The sequence below is a fragment of the Hyperolius riggenbachi genome, chromosome 8 (assembly GCF_040937935.1).
Source record: "Hyperolius riggenbachi isolate aHypRig1 chromosome 8, aHypRig1.pri, whole genome shotgun sequence".
Taxonomy (NCBI): domain Eukaryota; kingdom Metazoa; phylum Chordata; class Amphibia; order Anura; family Hyperoliidae; genus Hyperolius; species Hyperolius riggenbachi.
Genome location: NC_090653.1, coordinates 126,256,256 through 126,272,844, shown reverse-complemented (window position 1 = coordinate 126,272,844; position 16,589 = coordinate 126,256,256). Strand labels below are relative to the sequence as shown.

Sequence of the window (16,589 nt, the reverse complement as noted above, 5' to 3'; positions counted from 1 at the left end):
TCGGATCGCACTAATGGAAATTGCTGCTGCAGTTTCCATTAGTTTAATGTACTTTGCGATCAGAATAAATTCAAAGCGATTGCGATTTTTCATTTATTCTGTTATGCGATTGTGATTTGCGAGTTTCATTTGCATTGCATTATCGTAAAAATCGCTCCAGAAAGTGATTGCGATTTCCAAATCGAATCACTGTAGTGGAAAATACTTCTCGAGATTTCTATGATAAAGTAACAACCCTAGCGATTTTTAAAATTACTAGCGATTTGCGATTCAGCAATCGCTGTAGTGGAAAAGGGCCCAAAGCGCTATAGCAATTGCTAGCGATTTGTGATAGCGTTTTGTAATCAATTTTTGGAGTGATTTCCCTGCTCCTATGCAATTCATTAGAATGAAAACCACCCCAAAATGTTGCATGTCTTGCGATTTCCTTAATCGCAATCCCTTTAGTGGAATCTGTCCCATCCATTTACATTGGCAAAGCGTTATGCTCAAAGCGCTCTAGTGGGTTCCAGCACTAAAAAATTCATTATGCAGCACATTTGCGATTTTTAACAAAATAGCAATGCTGCTGTGGGACCACCGTAGTGGCTGGATGGTGTAATGGTTAAGGGCTCTGCCTCTGACACAGGAGACCTGGGTTCGAATCTTGGCTCTGCCTGTTCAGTAAGCCAGCACCTATTCAGTAGGCAATTCTCCCTGCTACTGCCTATAGAGCTACTGCTTCTGCCTATAGAGCGCGTCCTAGTGGCTGCAGCTCTGGCGCTTTGAGTCCCCCAGGAGAAAAGCGCGATATTTTTGTCTTGTCTTGTCTTAAGGCCCATTCACAATGATGGAGATTTTTTTTGTGGGTTTATTTGCATATTTTTACTCGTCATTTTCGTTATAGTTGAGCGATTGCGATCTGCTTTTCATAACATTTCAATCGTGAAACTCTGCATGCACTGCATTTTTTTTTACCACAAATCACCAGCGATCACTGCCATATACTTTTAATCACACTAGCGCTTCTCAAAGCATTGGAAATCGGCAGATAATGCCCGCAAATCGCCCCAGTGTGAATAGGCCCTTATAGGTTTACTTTAGCCAAGTACATTTTGAAAAGCGCTCTTAGTGTGAACCAGGCCTGCTTGACACTTAAAATCGCAATTGCTTATAGACTGTGATTTTGTAAAAAAAAATTCCAGGAATATGTGATTTTTTTTTTTTTTTTTTTTTTTTTTTTTTTTTTTTCAGCATTCCTTCAAGTGCAATTGCTTAAAAAGTACTGCATACCGCACGATTTTCATACAAAACGCCACGCTGCAGTGCGATCACCCTCGCCGGCGATCAGCAAGCGTGCCCTGAAAGTACCACTAGTGTGAACGAGCCCTTACTGTTATTTACTGAGCAGCAGTTGCATAAATCAGTTTTGAGCCTCATTTAACCTAATATTGTACAAAAACTGCATGGTGTATACAGGCAACAGCTTAAGAAAAGTGTGTGTAAACTGTAATTATATAAGACTTCATGGCTATCATAATATTTATAATTGACACTAAACAGGTGAATAAACAATAAAAATGTTAATTTGGACATGCATCTTTATGCCTTTTAATCACTGCACACTGCACACTGTTTTGTGTGACCTTTTACCTGTATGAAGGATGAATGCAGATACAGAAGGTTATACACTGTTAGGGGTTGGTACAATCAAGCAGTTATGAAATCGTGACATGCAATACTCAGTTGGCTATACATAAGGTAATCTGTGTGCGGCAAAGTATTTATTTATTTATAGGCAGGGATGGATTGCTGGATAGGTCACAAAGGGGTAGGCCTTGGGCGGCTGCTTATTCAAGGGGGGGCTGGACATGGACTGCGAATGAGGAGCAACACAGGAGGGGCTGCTGTACATGGATATTATACATGGAAGGGGGGTCTGCACATGGAATTGAAGGCAGTTGTGAGTGACACATTAAATACCCCACAAAAAAACTAGGCATGGGGTGAAAAATGTATAAATTTGGCCTTGTTTATGGGACACTTTGCACTATAAATACAGACGCCATATACATGCAGAATTAAGCCATTTTTTTTATCTGCTAACTCCCTACTTGATTAGTTCCGGTCTGGCTTTCGCTCTAACCACTCCACGGAAACAGCCCTTACCAAAGTGGCCAATGACCTTCTTACAGCCAAATCCAAAGGTCAATTTTCCATACTCATCCTTCTTGACCTGTCATCAGCATTTGATACTGTCGACCACACCTTACTCCTACAAATACTTTCAAATGTAGGAATAAAGGGCCTTGCTCTCACATGGTTATCTTCCTACCTCTCTGGAAGGTCCTTCACAGTCTCCTACTCAGATCAAATCTCTTCTCCTCATGCTTTGTCTGTCGGGGTTCCCCAAGGCTCTGTCCTTGGTCTTCTCCACTTTTCCATCTACATGCACGGTCTTGGTGATTTTAATCAACTCATTCGGGTTTCAATACCATCTATGCAGACGATACACAACTGTACCTCTCTGCCTCAGACCTTAACTCCCTCCTTAAATGTGTTCCTGACTGCTTGTCTGCTATATCCTCCTTCATGTCCTCTCGCTTCCTAAAACTTATTATGAGTAAAACTGAACTAATAATTTTTCCACAGTCTCTGTCCACCTCCCTGCCTGAAGTAACAATAAATGTTAATAACACTCCCATAACTTCAGTTCCAAAAGCTCGGTGCTTGGGGGTGATATTCCACTCATCTCTCTTTTATTCCTCATGTTCACTCCATAACCAGCTCCTGCCATCTCCAACTCAAAAACCTATCTCGCATCCGTCCTTTTCTCACTCAAGACGCAACTAAAATGTTAATACATGCTCTTATAATTTCTCGTCTGGACTACTGCAACATACTACTCTGTGGACTACCTTCTAACAGACTGGCCCCGCTCCAGTCGGTACTGAACTCAGCTGCTCGTCTTCATCTTTCTTCTCGATCTTCCTCTGCTGACCCTCTTTGTCAAGCTCTTCACTGGCTGCAAATTAACCAGAGGATTCAGTTCAAACTCCTAACCCTAACCTACAAAGCTCTCCACAATCTCTCTCCCCGGTACATATCCTCACTAATTTCCAGATACAAACCCAATCGCAATCTCAGATCAGCACATGTTCTGTTGTCCTCCTCTGGAATTAAATCCTCACATTCACGTTTACAAGACTGCGCACGCGCTTCACCCCTCCTCTGGAATGCCCTCCCACAACACATCCGTCACTCGCCAACCTTTGTTGCCTTTAACCACTTGAGGACCCACCCTTTACCCCCCCTTAAGGACCAGCGCTGTTATTTGTGATCTGTGCTGGGTGGGCTCTACAGCCCCCAGCACAGATCAGGGTGCATCTAGAGCGATCAGATCGCCCCCCTTTTTCCCCCACTATGGGGATGATGTGCTGGGGGGGTCTGATCGCTCCTGCCTGCCGGTGTTGCAGGGGGGGGGCACCTCAAAGCCCCCCTCCGCGGCGAAATCCCCCCCCCCCTCTCCTACCTGGCCCCCCTGGTGTTCCGGGCTGCACAGGACGCTATCCGTCCTGTGCAGCCAGTGACAGGACGTCCCCTGTCACATGGCGGCGATCCCCGGCCGCTGATTGGCCGGGGATCGCCGATCTGCCTTACGGCGCTGCTGCGCAGCAGCGCCGTACAATGTAAACAAAGCGGATTATTTCCGCTTGTGTTTACATTTAGCCTGCGAGCCGCCATCGGCGGCCCGCAGGCTATTTACGGAGCCCCCCGCCGTGATTTGACAGGAAGCAGCCGCTCGCGCGAGCTTCCTGATTAATCAGCCTGCAGCTGGCAACGCAATACTGCGTCGCTGGTCCTGCAGCTGCCACTTTGCCGACGCGCGGTATGAGTGCGCGGTCGGCAAGTGGTTAAACGCTCTCTAAAAACACACTTGTTCCGACAAGCATATGTGCTACCTTAGGCCACTTCCCCTTGTCCTAAGACCAAATTGCACCCCTACTAGGTATCCTAAACACGCAGCCTCTATATATTTGCTGCATACTACCCCTCCTCCTGCCCCCCCCCCCCCCCCCCCCAATTCCCTTTAGATTGTAAGCTCGCAAGGGCAGGGTTATCTCCCCTTTTGTCTTGGTAACCATTATACATTTTATTAATCATGTTAATTTTATCACTGTCATTACCAATTCTATAATTTTTGTATCATTCTTTGTATTTTGTCACTAATTATGTATCTTGTATTTTGGTGTACACCGTTGTCTGTATTATGTACCCCATGTTTGTTTCTTACTTGGTACAGCGCCACAGAATATGTTGGCGCTTTATAAATTAATAATAATAATGCGATAAATTAATAATAATAATGCGCTGTTTGTGGGTTTTTGTTTCTTTCAGGCTAAAGGCTCATACACACATCAGACCATAGTCTTTGGAAAAGGCAAGATCACAGACGAATGTTACCCCCTTCCATGTAGTATGAGAGCCATACCTACAGTCTATCCTATGGAGCTGAACTCCCCATCAGACAGAAATCTTTGCAAGATGCTGCACACACAGATGCTGTAGACATTCAAAAGATCAGTATCTGCAAAAGATCCGTTCCTGCTAAATGCATTCATAGTCTGAGATCTGCAGATCATCATACACACCTTGTTAAACAGACATTCATCTGCAGATCAGATCCACCAGGATGGATTTTCAAATCTGCAGATCTCATAGATTATGAAAATTTGCAGGAACGGATCTTTGGCAGGAACAGATCTTTTGCAGATACTTTATCTTTTGTGTCTGTGCAAAGATTTCTGTCTGATGGGGAGTTCAGCTCCATAGAAAAGACTGTGAAGGTATGGCTCTCATACTACATGGAAGGGGGTAAAATTGGTCTGTGATCTTTCATTTTCAAAAGACTATGGTCTGTGTGTATGTGGCCTAAAGTTTGCACTATGTACATTAGGTAATTTTTTATTTTTTTTTCCCCTTTTCCTTCCATGATCTGTTACAAGACAGAATTGTGACTGTGCCTATGGGTTTAAACAGGCAGGGAGTTCATGTGAGGTAATGCATTATAATGCAATGTGCATAGTGTGAACACACCCTTTTAAAGTGCAATATGCATTGTGCAAACTCACTCTTAGGCTACTTGCACACCAAGACGTTGCGTTAGGTGCTATGTTAACCACCTGAGCGGTCTGGACGAGCTCAGCTCGTCCAACACCGCCGGAGGTCGCCGCTCAGGCCCTGCTGGGCCGATTTTCATCAAATAAAAAGCAGCACACGCAGCCGGCACTTTGCCAGCCGCGTGTGCTGCCTGATCGCCGCCGCTCTGCGGCGATCCGCCGCGAGCAGCGGCGAAAGAGGGTCCCCCCAGCCGCCTGAGCCCAGCGTAGCCGGAACAAAAAGTTCCGGCCAGCGCTAAGGGCTGGATCGGAGGCGGCTGACGTCAGGACGTCGGCTGACGTCGATGACGTCACTCCGCTCGTCGCTATGGCGACGATATAAGCAAAACAAGGAAGGCCGCTCATTGCAGCCTTCCTTATTTATTCTGGGCGCCGGAGGCGATCGGAAGATCGCCTCCGGAGCGCCCTCTAGTGGGCTTTCATGCAGCCAACTTTCAGTTGGCTGCATGAAATAGTTTTTTTTTTTATTTAAAAAAAACCCTCCCGCAGCCACCCTGGCGATTTAATCAGAACGCCAGGGTGGTTAAGGTCGCATAACGTGCACCTAACGTAAGGCCTGGTGCTCTTCGATGTGGACGTCAGAGTGAGCCACGTTGTGCAGCTCACTCTGGCGTCCGTGATGCGCACTCTTGGACGCATGCGGCATCACGTGGTCCCGCCGGCCAATCGCTGCACAGAGCGGCTGCACCAGGAAGTAAACACTGCACGTCACAATGTGCAGTGAATATTAATTAGCCATGTGCCTGGCCGCTCTCCGCTCCTCCCCAACATGACTGCGCATGTGCAAAGTCTAACGCGGCTTAAGCCGCTGTAACGCCGTAGCATGTTGTACTTTTGGCAGAACGTGCAGCGTTGCATGTAACGCAACGTGGGTTGTGTGAACAGCCCACTTGTGTTACATTGCTGTGCGTTGGGGGAGCGTTACAGGCTGCACTAACGTGCGCCTGTAACGTCTTAGTGTGTGAGCAGCCTCAAGGCTGGAACCCACTAGAGCGTTGGTTGTTTGTGGTTTGTGAGCATTTAGGGAGCGATTCAAACCGCTAGCGATTTTCCCTGAACGCTCAGCTAGTGTAAATGGATGGTCTAAATTCAACTGGAGTGGTTGCAATGACCAAAATCGCAAACGCAGGACATTTTTGAGCGTTATCGATTAGTGTTAGTGTTTCTGCAATGTAAAGTATATAAATGCTGGCATAATCGCTTGTCAAAACCTACACAGAGCGATTTTGCTAGCATTTTTACATTACTGCACACTGTAAGAAAATTAAAATTGAAAGGACCAATCCGAAGTAAAACCACTAATCACTACACAACCGCTGGCAAATTGATTACACTTTTTAAAATCGCTACTGAAAGCGCTCATGAAATCGCTTAAAAACTGCTCAGACAAATCGCTAGCGATTGCGATTAGCGTTTTATAGTGGAATCCAGGCCTTAGCGGTTAAAGGCCTTGTTTACCTACCTATTCAAGTGGAAGAGTATTAAATTTTGGTTCTCCAGCCATCTGCAGGCCCACCTAATTAATGTGAGTATGAACAGAAAGTATACACAAACCTTAATTGGATGGGTCAGCCAATCAGACCATTGTTCCTAAGTACTGGTGTGATGTCTATGATTTTAATTGCAGAAAGCAACTAGCAGACAGAGAATGTCAGGCTGAATAATCAGCTGGGAATGTTGAGAACCATGTAGCTGCCTGCTCAATTTTTTTTTTTTTTTTTTTTTTTTCCTTTTTCCATACACGTTAATATGGTTTTTCAGTCAACCTGTTCTTTCACACCAATAAGGTCAGGCAACCCAGCAATATACAAATATTTCCCTGTGTGTATTTGAGGGTTTTTTTAGGATTAAGTGGGTTTAATTCTAAAAACTGTCCTGGTTTAGATGTTTTAAAGCTAAACTTTGAAAGACAGTGTCCACAGTAGAAAAAATTCTCAGAGCAACTCGCTATAACATTAAAATTTCAAACGCTTAATTCGATTCCTCATCAAAATTGGCAGGTAGTAAAAGACAGGTAATGCTTATCAAATTCCACTGGCGACAAAGCAGCAATAAAGTGCAGAGTTGCACAAGAGGTGCGGAGGATAGATTGGTCGACAATCATTTCACCCTTTGATTAGGGCTTTCTCAAGACCAAGTATGAGATATCTATATCTTGCCTAGGACCCCATTTAATTGTAATCCATTTTCTGTGCCCAGAAAAATATTTATTTTGATCTTTCTATTGATTGCTACCTTAAAGGAAACACAAGGTGAAAATAAACTGATAAGATAAACCATTGTATCTTGTCAAATTTAAATTCTCAATTCTAGTCACAAGTAAACACAACCTAACTACCGGTAGCCATAACCTATATCTGATGAGGTTTGCAAATGCCAAAATGTAGCATCACCCAGATCAACGCTGCCATACTGGGTTATGTGTCATTCACATGCGTATGCTCTTTCCCTCAGCCTGCATTGTTTACATATTATGACCTCATTATTCCACAAAGCTTCTGTGAGAAGACCTTGAGAAACAATATCCAGGCACAGCTGCCTGACGATAGCTAGGGGTTGGTTTTTACTTCAAGGGGCACTACAGCAAAGAACTGTAAAATTTAAAATAAGTGCAAACATCTACAAATAAGTACACTTTTTTTTTTTTTTTTTTTTTTTTTTTTTTCCAGAGTAAAATGAGCGATAAATTACTTCTCTCCTATGTTGCTGTCACTTACAGTAGGTAGTAGAAATCTGACAGGTTTTGGACTAGGCCATCTCTTTATAGTGGATTCTCAGGGATATATTTTCAAAAGCACTTAGTGAATGGCTGTTATGCTACGTACACACATGCGACAACGATCGTTCGTTGAGAACGACGAACGAACTTTTAATTGATGAAAGAACGACCTAAGTAAAGAGAGTTTTAAAAGGTGTGTAACGATCTGATCGTTAGAACGAACGTTACATCACGTAAAGCAACTATTGCGCCTGCGCATAAAAATGAAAAGTTTCACAGAGAAATAGTAAAATGCGCATGTCAAGCCTAGTACGAACGATCGTTTCCAACGATGTACTACTTTTGCAACTGATCGTCGTTGGTTAAAATCCGCCGAGACAGAACTTTCTTTTGTAGCGATTTGGCTCGTTCGTCGTTTGCCTTAATAGTCGGTGGTTCGTTTTTTGTAACTATCGGGGAACGATCGTTACAAACGACTATAGTCGCATGTGTGTACGCACCTTTACTCTGTCCAACTGCCAAAAAACTGTGTAGCGAGCAGGGAAGCTGGCCAGCATCATTGTTTTAATCCTTTTTAGGGAATATCTTTAGAAAGAATAAAAGCCTTGCTGAGCATCCCCTATGAAGAGATGGACTAGTCCAAAACCTGTCACTTCTGTCAGATTTCTACTACCTACTGTAAGTGACAGCAACATAGGAGAAAAGTAATTTATGGCTCATTTTATTCTGGAAAAAAAAGTACTAATTTGTATATGTTTGCAAATGTTTGAAATTTTTACAGTTTTTCACTGTAGTGCCCCTTAAACCATTTGTGCCGTCCGGGCGGCTGCTCTGATGCGCTCCCGCACTTAGGCACGCTCACGCCCCGTGGTGTCCTCCCCCGTCCCCCCTGTAGCCCTGGGATCAGTGAACGGGAAGATGGTTACCGATCCCTGTCCCCCGCAGAAAAACCAAAGCGCTCACACATAAAGCTTCAGTTCTTCTGCCCAGAAAAAATGTTGCATCCACCTTGTACTTCCGCTTAGCGAGAAGTACAAGGAGGGAAAACAAAAATGAAGTTGGCCAAATAGTAAAACTACATCTACACATTTTTCACATTGTAATTTACACATATAACATTAAAAATTAACTGTTTGTCCCACACCAAAATATTACCCAAATAAAACTTTTAATGGAAAAAAATAATAAATACAATAAAAAGACATAAATAGTTACCTAAGGGTCTGAACTTTTAAAATATGTATTTGAAAGGGGTATACTAACATTTTTTTTAAATTATAAGCTTGTAAATTGTGATGGACACAACGGAAACACTGCACCTTTATTTCCAAATAAAATATTGGCGCCATACATTGTGATAGGGACAAAATTTAAATGGTGTCATAACCGAGACAAAGGGGCAAATAAAATACATAGGTTTTAATTATGGTATCGTTGATTATTTTAAAGCTATAATGGCTGAAAACTGAGAATGTTTTTTTCCATTTTATTTATTTATTTTTTTCTTTCTCATTAATCCTGTTAACCACTTTACCCCGCACGTACAAATTTTTCCGTCCCCTTTTTTTTTTTTTTTTTTTTTTTCTTCCTCCCCCCTAAAAAAACCCAAGGGATGGAGAAATCCGTACCTCCCGCGCTACCACCGCTCGTGCACACTGCCGCCCGCTCGCCCGGAGATCAATGAACGGGAAAATCCATTCCCGTTCGTTGATCTAAGCCCCCGCAATGATCTGCTGCTTCTAGAAACAGCGCGATCATTGTGATCTTCCCAGCCTCGTACTGCTTCCTGTAAGCGTCCTTCCAGACGCTTACAGGTTGCATAACAAACTCACTGTGGCCAAATAGTAAAGCTACACCCTAAAGCATTTTACATATACAAATACATTAGTTTTACACAATAAATTAACTCACTACCTTCCACACTCCCCAATTTTTTTTTTTTTTTATTTTATTTTTTTTTATTTTTTTTTTTTTTGTAATACCTTAGGGACTGAACTTTTTTTTTTTTTAAATATTTGTCAAGAGGGTATAACACTGTTACTTTATAAACTACGGGCTTGTAATTAGGGATGGATGCAAAACTAAAAAAATGCACCTTTTTTTATTTCCAAATAAAATATTGGCGCCAAACATTGTGATAGGGACATAATTTAAACGGTTTTATAACCGGGACAAATGGGCAAATTTCATGGGTTTTAATTACAGTAGCATGCATTATTTAAAAACTATAATGGCCAAAAACTGAAAAAAAAAAATTTCCCACTTTTTTTTCCCTCCTATTTTCCCATTAAAACACACTTAGAATAAAATAATTCTTGGCAGAATGTCCCACCTAAAAAAAAAAGCCTAATTGGTGGCGAAAAACACAAGATATAGTTCATTTCATTGCGATAAGTAGTAATAAAGTTTATAGACTAATGAATGGAAGGAGCGCTGAATGGTGAAAATTGCTCTGGTGTTCAAGGGGTAAAACCCCTCAGTGGTGAAGTGGACAAAATGCATTTATAAATAATTCTTAGCAAAATGTGCCACCCAAAAAAAAACAAAGACAAATTTTAACCAGCACTGTGGCATTAGTGGTTAGCTCTCGCCTTGCAGCACTGGGTCCCCAGTTCAAATCCCAGCCAGGACCCTAACTGCATGGAGTTTGTATGTTCTTCCCATGGAGGCGTGGGTTTCCTCCAGGCACTCATATTTCCTCCCACATTCCAAAAGCACACATAAGTTTAATTGGCTTCCCCCTACATTGGCCCAAGACTACAATACATACACTACACGATACATACATAGACATCATGACTATGGTAGGAATTAGATTGTAAGCCCATTGTGAGGGACAGTTAAGTGACAACCCAATATACTCTGTGCTGTGGAAAATTTGGGCGCTATATAAATACTAGATCCTACTAACCATATATTTGTATACACTTTGGCAAAGCTGTACTCTTTACCGGAAGAGTTGGAATTTTGCAATGAATCATAAGGTAATTGTGTACCTAGCTGTCAGTTCACTCACTGGCATCCAAATATTTTGGTATGTGTCATATCTGGAATGTTTGGTATGTTATTGTTTGCCTATAAAGGGTAATGACGCACCTTTTTATTAAAAACAAAACAAACTCCTCTTCATTCTACCTTTTGATACTGCCATTCTCATGAGTCCTATAGTGCCAACATACTGCATTTTACAGTGATTTTACAAAATGTGATGGGTGCAAATGGTTCTGTACAAAATGGCTCACAATCGAATATCGCTACTAGGAATATGGGAGAAGCCATCTTGTATTTCCTGATTACACATACCGTGTTTCCCCTAAAGTAAGACATCCCCTGAGAATAAGCCCTAGCAGGAATTCCTAGCACGCTTGAAATAGAAGCCCTCCCCCGAATGTAAGCCTTAGCAGCAGTCCACATAACAAAAGCAAGTCACGCTCAATACAAAGCCTGGATACAGGAGAGCAGCAGTATGTGAGTTCTACAGTCCTGTATATGTGTCAGGCAATTTGTGTTTTTGTTGGAGCCAGCCCTCCTGATTTGTCGTGATAAGTATCAGCAGCACGTCACCTCTTCACCTTTTTCCAGGACACACCGCTTATCCTATCATAGCTCTGGGGAGCATGACAGAGTTCTCTGTCTGCAAGAAATAGACTCTTACCCACATGATCAGCAGAATCCATTTCTTGTGAGAGCCCATATCTGCAAACCACAAGCTCTATGTATGCTGCTTGTTTCAGCATGGCGTGTGTGTGTGTGTGTGTGTGTGTGTGTGTGTGTGTATAGGAAAACTACCAGTGATTTCCCAAAAATAAGACATTCCATGAAAATAAGCCCTAGGACAACTTTTGGAGCAAAAATGCATGACCGTGTCTTATTTTCAGGGAAACACGGTACAAATAATGCTGGGAACCCACGATGCAACTTCCAGTCTAGTTAGCGAGATTTGAATGAGTATTTCTGACCTGTCGGATCTGTTTCTGATAAAGGATTTGATTTTGCAAAGTTTATAATTGGAAAATCAATCCCTTTATCGACTGGGAGCAGCTAGGACATGTATACACGATACAACCGTCAGATTACCCGATTTAGCGGATGGGAAATTGCATTGCGTGTTCCCAGCATGACATGCTGTCATGTTGATCAGTTGTATTCAGCAGTAGAACCCTAGGAGCAAGCGTGTAACCAGTACAGTCAGAACCCCTAATCTACATGCTAGCGTTGGACCTGTAAATCCAGGCTGATAGAACAGTCATGCAACTTGTTAAAGTGGACCTTAACTCTTGAATAGGACAGAAGGAAAACCTAGAGAAATTCACCCTGTATGTATTTAGAGTTTCGCCTGTCTAATTTCCCCACCCATTTGTGTCTAATCACAAATTGTAATTTGATCTCTCCCCTTTGTCACCTGACTGACACAGCAGATAAGCTAATTTGAAAGCACAGGATGTTAACAATATGTCTGCTTCCATGAAATCAAGAAGTAGAAACACTGCATATTTATTGCAGGATTTGTATCGGCTGTAACAAAGAATTGTTTTTCTTTAAGGCTGCTTACACACCAAGACGTTACAGGCGCACGTTAGTGCAGCCTGTAACGCTCCCCCAACGCACAGCAATGTAACACAAGTGGGCTGTTCACACAGCCCACGTTGCGTTACATGTAACGCTGCACGTTCTCCGCAAAGTGCAGCATGCTACGGTGTTGGAGCGGCTATAGCCACGTTAGACTGTTTGCACATGCGCAGTGGGGGGGCGGAGAGGAGGCGGGGAGAGCCAGCTACAGTAGCCACGCACATGGCTACTTAATATTCACTGCACTGGCGGGCGCTGATTGGCCGGCGGGACCACGTGATGCGGAGTGTCTCGCTCCGCATCACGTGGTCCCGCTGGCCAATCAGCGCCACTCTGGGAGACATTATAGGAATCGAGCCGCCTAACGCGGCTCACTCTACCGTCGGCTCTTGCAGCACCATACGTTGTTAGGTGCACGTTATGCGACCTTAACGTGGCACCTAACGCAACGTCTTGGTGTGCAAGAAGCCTTAAGGTTATTTGCTAGTGCGGATCTTTTAGAGCAGTAAGGCAGTTCTGAATTCAGGTCCGCTTTAAATGTAATAAAGGTGTCAGCCTCTTCATCCCTCTTCCTGTATACTTCTAAAATATGTAAATTAACCTAATTGTCTGTCTACAAAAAACAATAGCTGTAGAAAAACCTTTGTTCCCTCTTCCCATACTGCTAATGGGCATCACTACCTGCGGGGATTTGAATACTTGGCTCTGTGTGTTTATAGTATTATGATGCCACAGCTGGATAAACCTGAATAACAAGAAATACTCAGGTCACATAATGTATTCAGAGCTTTACAATCTGTAGAAATAAAATATTGGTGTGCTTTTCCCATGATGATGGCTGTAGGGATATGCACCCTTTGCTTCTGTGTGGCCTAATCATAGGCATGCTATAGCAGGATGAACCTGATTCACAAGAAGCGCTTGGCCAATGCACTGTTTTTGTACCAGGTCACATGCTGCTGAAGAGTGTGTTCTTGGTGCATCTGTGGAACAAAATCACTCTTGAGTTGTTCTCTTTTTAAACCATTCCCTCTGGAGTACAGGTGAAGACTAATGACATGTTACTGAGCCCTGCAGCAAAACTGCAAACCTTCATCACAATAGCATGCCAATTGGATTCAGTTATCATGAGATGGCACCATTTGGTGTTCCATATATGTATGTTTTTAAGGGTACTTACGCATGCCTAACTGATGTCGCTGAGCTGATCCTTTTGGGTGGTATCGCTGGGCCGGGCTGCACAGATGCGTGCCAGCTGTGTAGCTCATGACATGCTATGTGGGGGGGATGATGAGTAGTGCATGCGTGACAGCACACGGATCAGTGTCTCTGGGGTTTAGGAGATTCGTCCGGCGGATCGCTTGTGGTTTGGGCATCGGTGCCATACACACACCGATAACGACTGCCTCAGCCAACTTAAATAAGGCCTGTGTATGAGAGGCTTAAAGTGAACCTCCAGACTAAAAATCGACTCAGCAGCACTGAAAAGGCTTGGTGTTTAACCGTTTTCACAGCATCAGAACTTTGTTTCTCTTATACAAGCCTCATTTTTAGCTGCACAGAAGAAAACTGCCCAGGCTTTTTTCCCTTGGTGCTGTGCAAAGCATGATGGGATTTCTGATGTTCTACTGTTTTGGTGCACATTTTTTTTTTTTTTTTTTTTTTTTTTTTTTTTTTACCATTTTGAATTTGACATTTGAAGCCTAGCGTGTGCAGCTGGGAGGGGTAATCGGGACACAGGACAGTTGGAACTGTCTCCTGCTCCTTGTCACCTCCTTTCAACCAAAAAGATGGCTGCCCCCATGACAAAGATGGCAGCCCCCATGAATCACAAACATTTGCCTGTTCTTTTAAAACCGGGTGGGTAAGAGATTATATTACCTATCTATACTAATTAACATAACTAATGTAACTTGATGACAGTATGTTTGTTTAGGCTGAAGATCCCCTTTAAAGGTAAACTGTAAGGGCCCATTCACACTACAGTGATTAGTGGGCGATTCCCACTAGTCGTTGAAGCGATAGCACTAGCACTTTAAAAAGCGCTATTTTAACCTATGGCAGTGTTCTCATTGCTGCGATTTGGCGGTGAACGCGGGCATTTTTGCCGCAATTCTGAGGCGATCGCGGTACAGTGATTAGTAAAGCGCTGATCGCGATCGCTCAGAATCATGGAAGTGTCCAGTGGGTCCCCCCCCCCCCCCCCCACGCTAATTGTGGTAAAATCACTCATGGTTTACGATTGCAGATGTGAACGGGGTCTTAGGAAGAAAATAAAACCCTCTGGGAGATGCTTCAGGAGGGGAAGCCTCTGATTGCTAATGAGGCTTCCCCTGTCTCCCTCCATCCTGGTGATCCAGCGCTGGAACCCCGAAACCACAGCCTACCAGGGTGTCCGCCGGCTCCAGTGCAGGCGCAGTAGTGGCTCTCTAATGCTGGGAATGCACAGCTCGATTTCTGAGCCATTTTAGATGGCCCGATAATTTCCGACACGCGTTTTTTTTTGTTTTGTTTTTTTTGTTTTGGCGCTCGATTCTGCATTGAGCACAATGCAAAAAGATAAGAAACGGACGGAAGATAATACAATTGCCTGCAGAATCAAGCGGGGAATCTATCAAGCGATCTAATCGAACCACAAAAATTGAGCCGTGTATGCCTAGCTTGACACCCCTGGTCTAGACACGTGCCTTTTCCCAACAGATACAATCTGATTTTCAATTGTTTTTCTGATCACTTCTATACACACTTGTTTTGGAAATCCCTATCGGACCTGTCAACAACATATGACTGGAAATTGCATGGTGTGTACCAAGCATAAGTCTCTGATTTGCTGGTCATGATCATGTGTTAACGCAGGATATGTTAACAGCAAATCAGAGCTTTGCACATCTAGCAGCTGATCAAACTAATCACATGCTTCTCCATGAGGTCTCCTAGACATGACCATCGCTAGCAGTGTCCTGGGGGAGATATCTGAGACCTAAGACCATTCTATAGCTTGTATGTACTGTAGATCCACATTCTCTATCACAGTCAAGGGCGTAGCAATAGCGATAGCAGCTGCTATGGGGCCCAGTGGGTACTTAATGTATTCACCATTAACTTCCTTGTTTTTCTCCACCCGCTGGCGTTGTCTCTCCACCCACTGACGTTGTCTCAGTGCCCATGAACTACGTGCAGCGTTAATTGCATGAGAATGTAAATTGCCCAATCAACTCATATCCATAGGGTAGTGACAGGTAGCATTGAGTGCCTACATCTGAGGGCCCCATGAAAGTTTTTCTATGGGGCCCCATGATCTCTAGCTACACCACTGATCACAGCATATATTTCTGTGTTCACTGAGTTGTCAGCAATGCTTATTGGCAAGAGGCGAGTCCAACCCCCCCCCCCCCCCCTTTTTATGAAAAACATTCCTTAGGCCTCTTGCACACTGCAAGCTATTCAGATTCCACTTTTTAATCAGTTTTTACATCCGATTCAGATTCAGATTTGCAGTTTGCTCCCTGCACACTGCAAATCTGAATCTGAATTGGATGTAAAAACTGATTAAAAAGCGGAATCTGAATCGGAATCGCTTGCAGTGTGCAAGAGGCCTAACATTGTAACGGTTTGAGAAACACTGCTCCAAGTCTAATATTTTGCATTTACTTTGCCAAGATCTTAGCAAACTTCAGAGAATCCTATTCCTTGCATGTTTAGGTTATGGGGAAATGCACAAGCCGAAGCCATTGCAAAAAGAAATGCCAGGTTAGGAGGGACTAGTCCTAGGATTGTGGAAACCCTAAAGAGTTTCTTCCCTCCAGGGCCGGCCTTTGCTATGAGCGACCTGTGCTCAGGGCGCCATGCTCTCAAGGGCGCATGCGTCCTGCCGCCTCCCTGTGTCCTCTCCGTCTATATTTAGAGCAGGACTACAAGAAAATGGCTGCCGATGTCCACAAATGCAGACAAACGGCGGCCATTTTCTTGTAGCCGGCTCTTAACTACAGATGGAACTGAGGCAGGGAGAGAAGAGTGACGTCGGCACTGGATGTTAGGTGAGTCAGTCCCTGCCCAGCCCACTGCCACATAAAGGGGGGGGGGGGGGTTGCCTGGGGCAAACTACCTACACGGGTGGCATACTGGGGGCATGCTACCTACAC

General features: G+C 43.7%; 1 protein-coding gene across 2 annotated transcripts in view; it reads left to right on the top strand.

The window, feature by feature from the left end:
• RNF128 (ring finger protein 128) overlaps nt 1-16,589 on the top strand; it is a 275,011-nt gene that overhangs the window by 152,477 nt on the left and 105,945 nt on the right. The gene's annotated exons all lie outside the window — the stretch shown is intronic.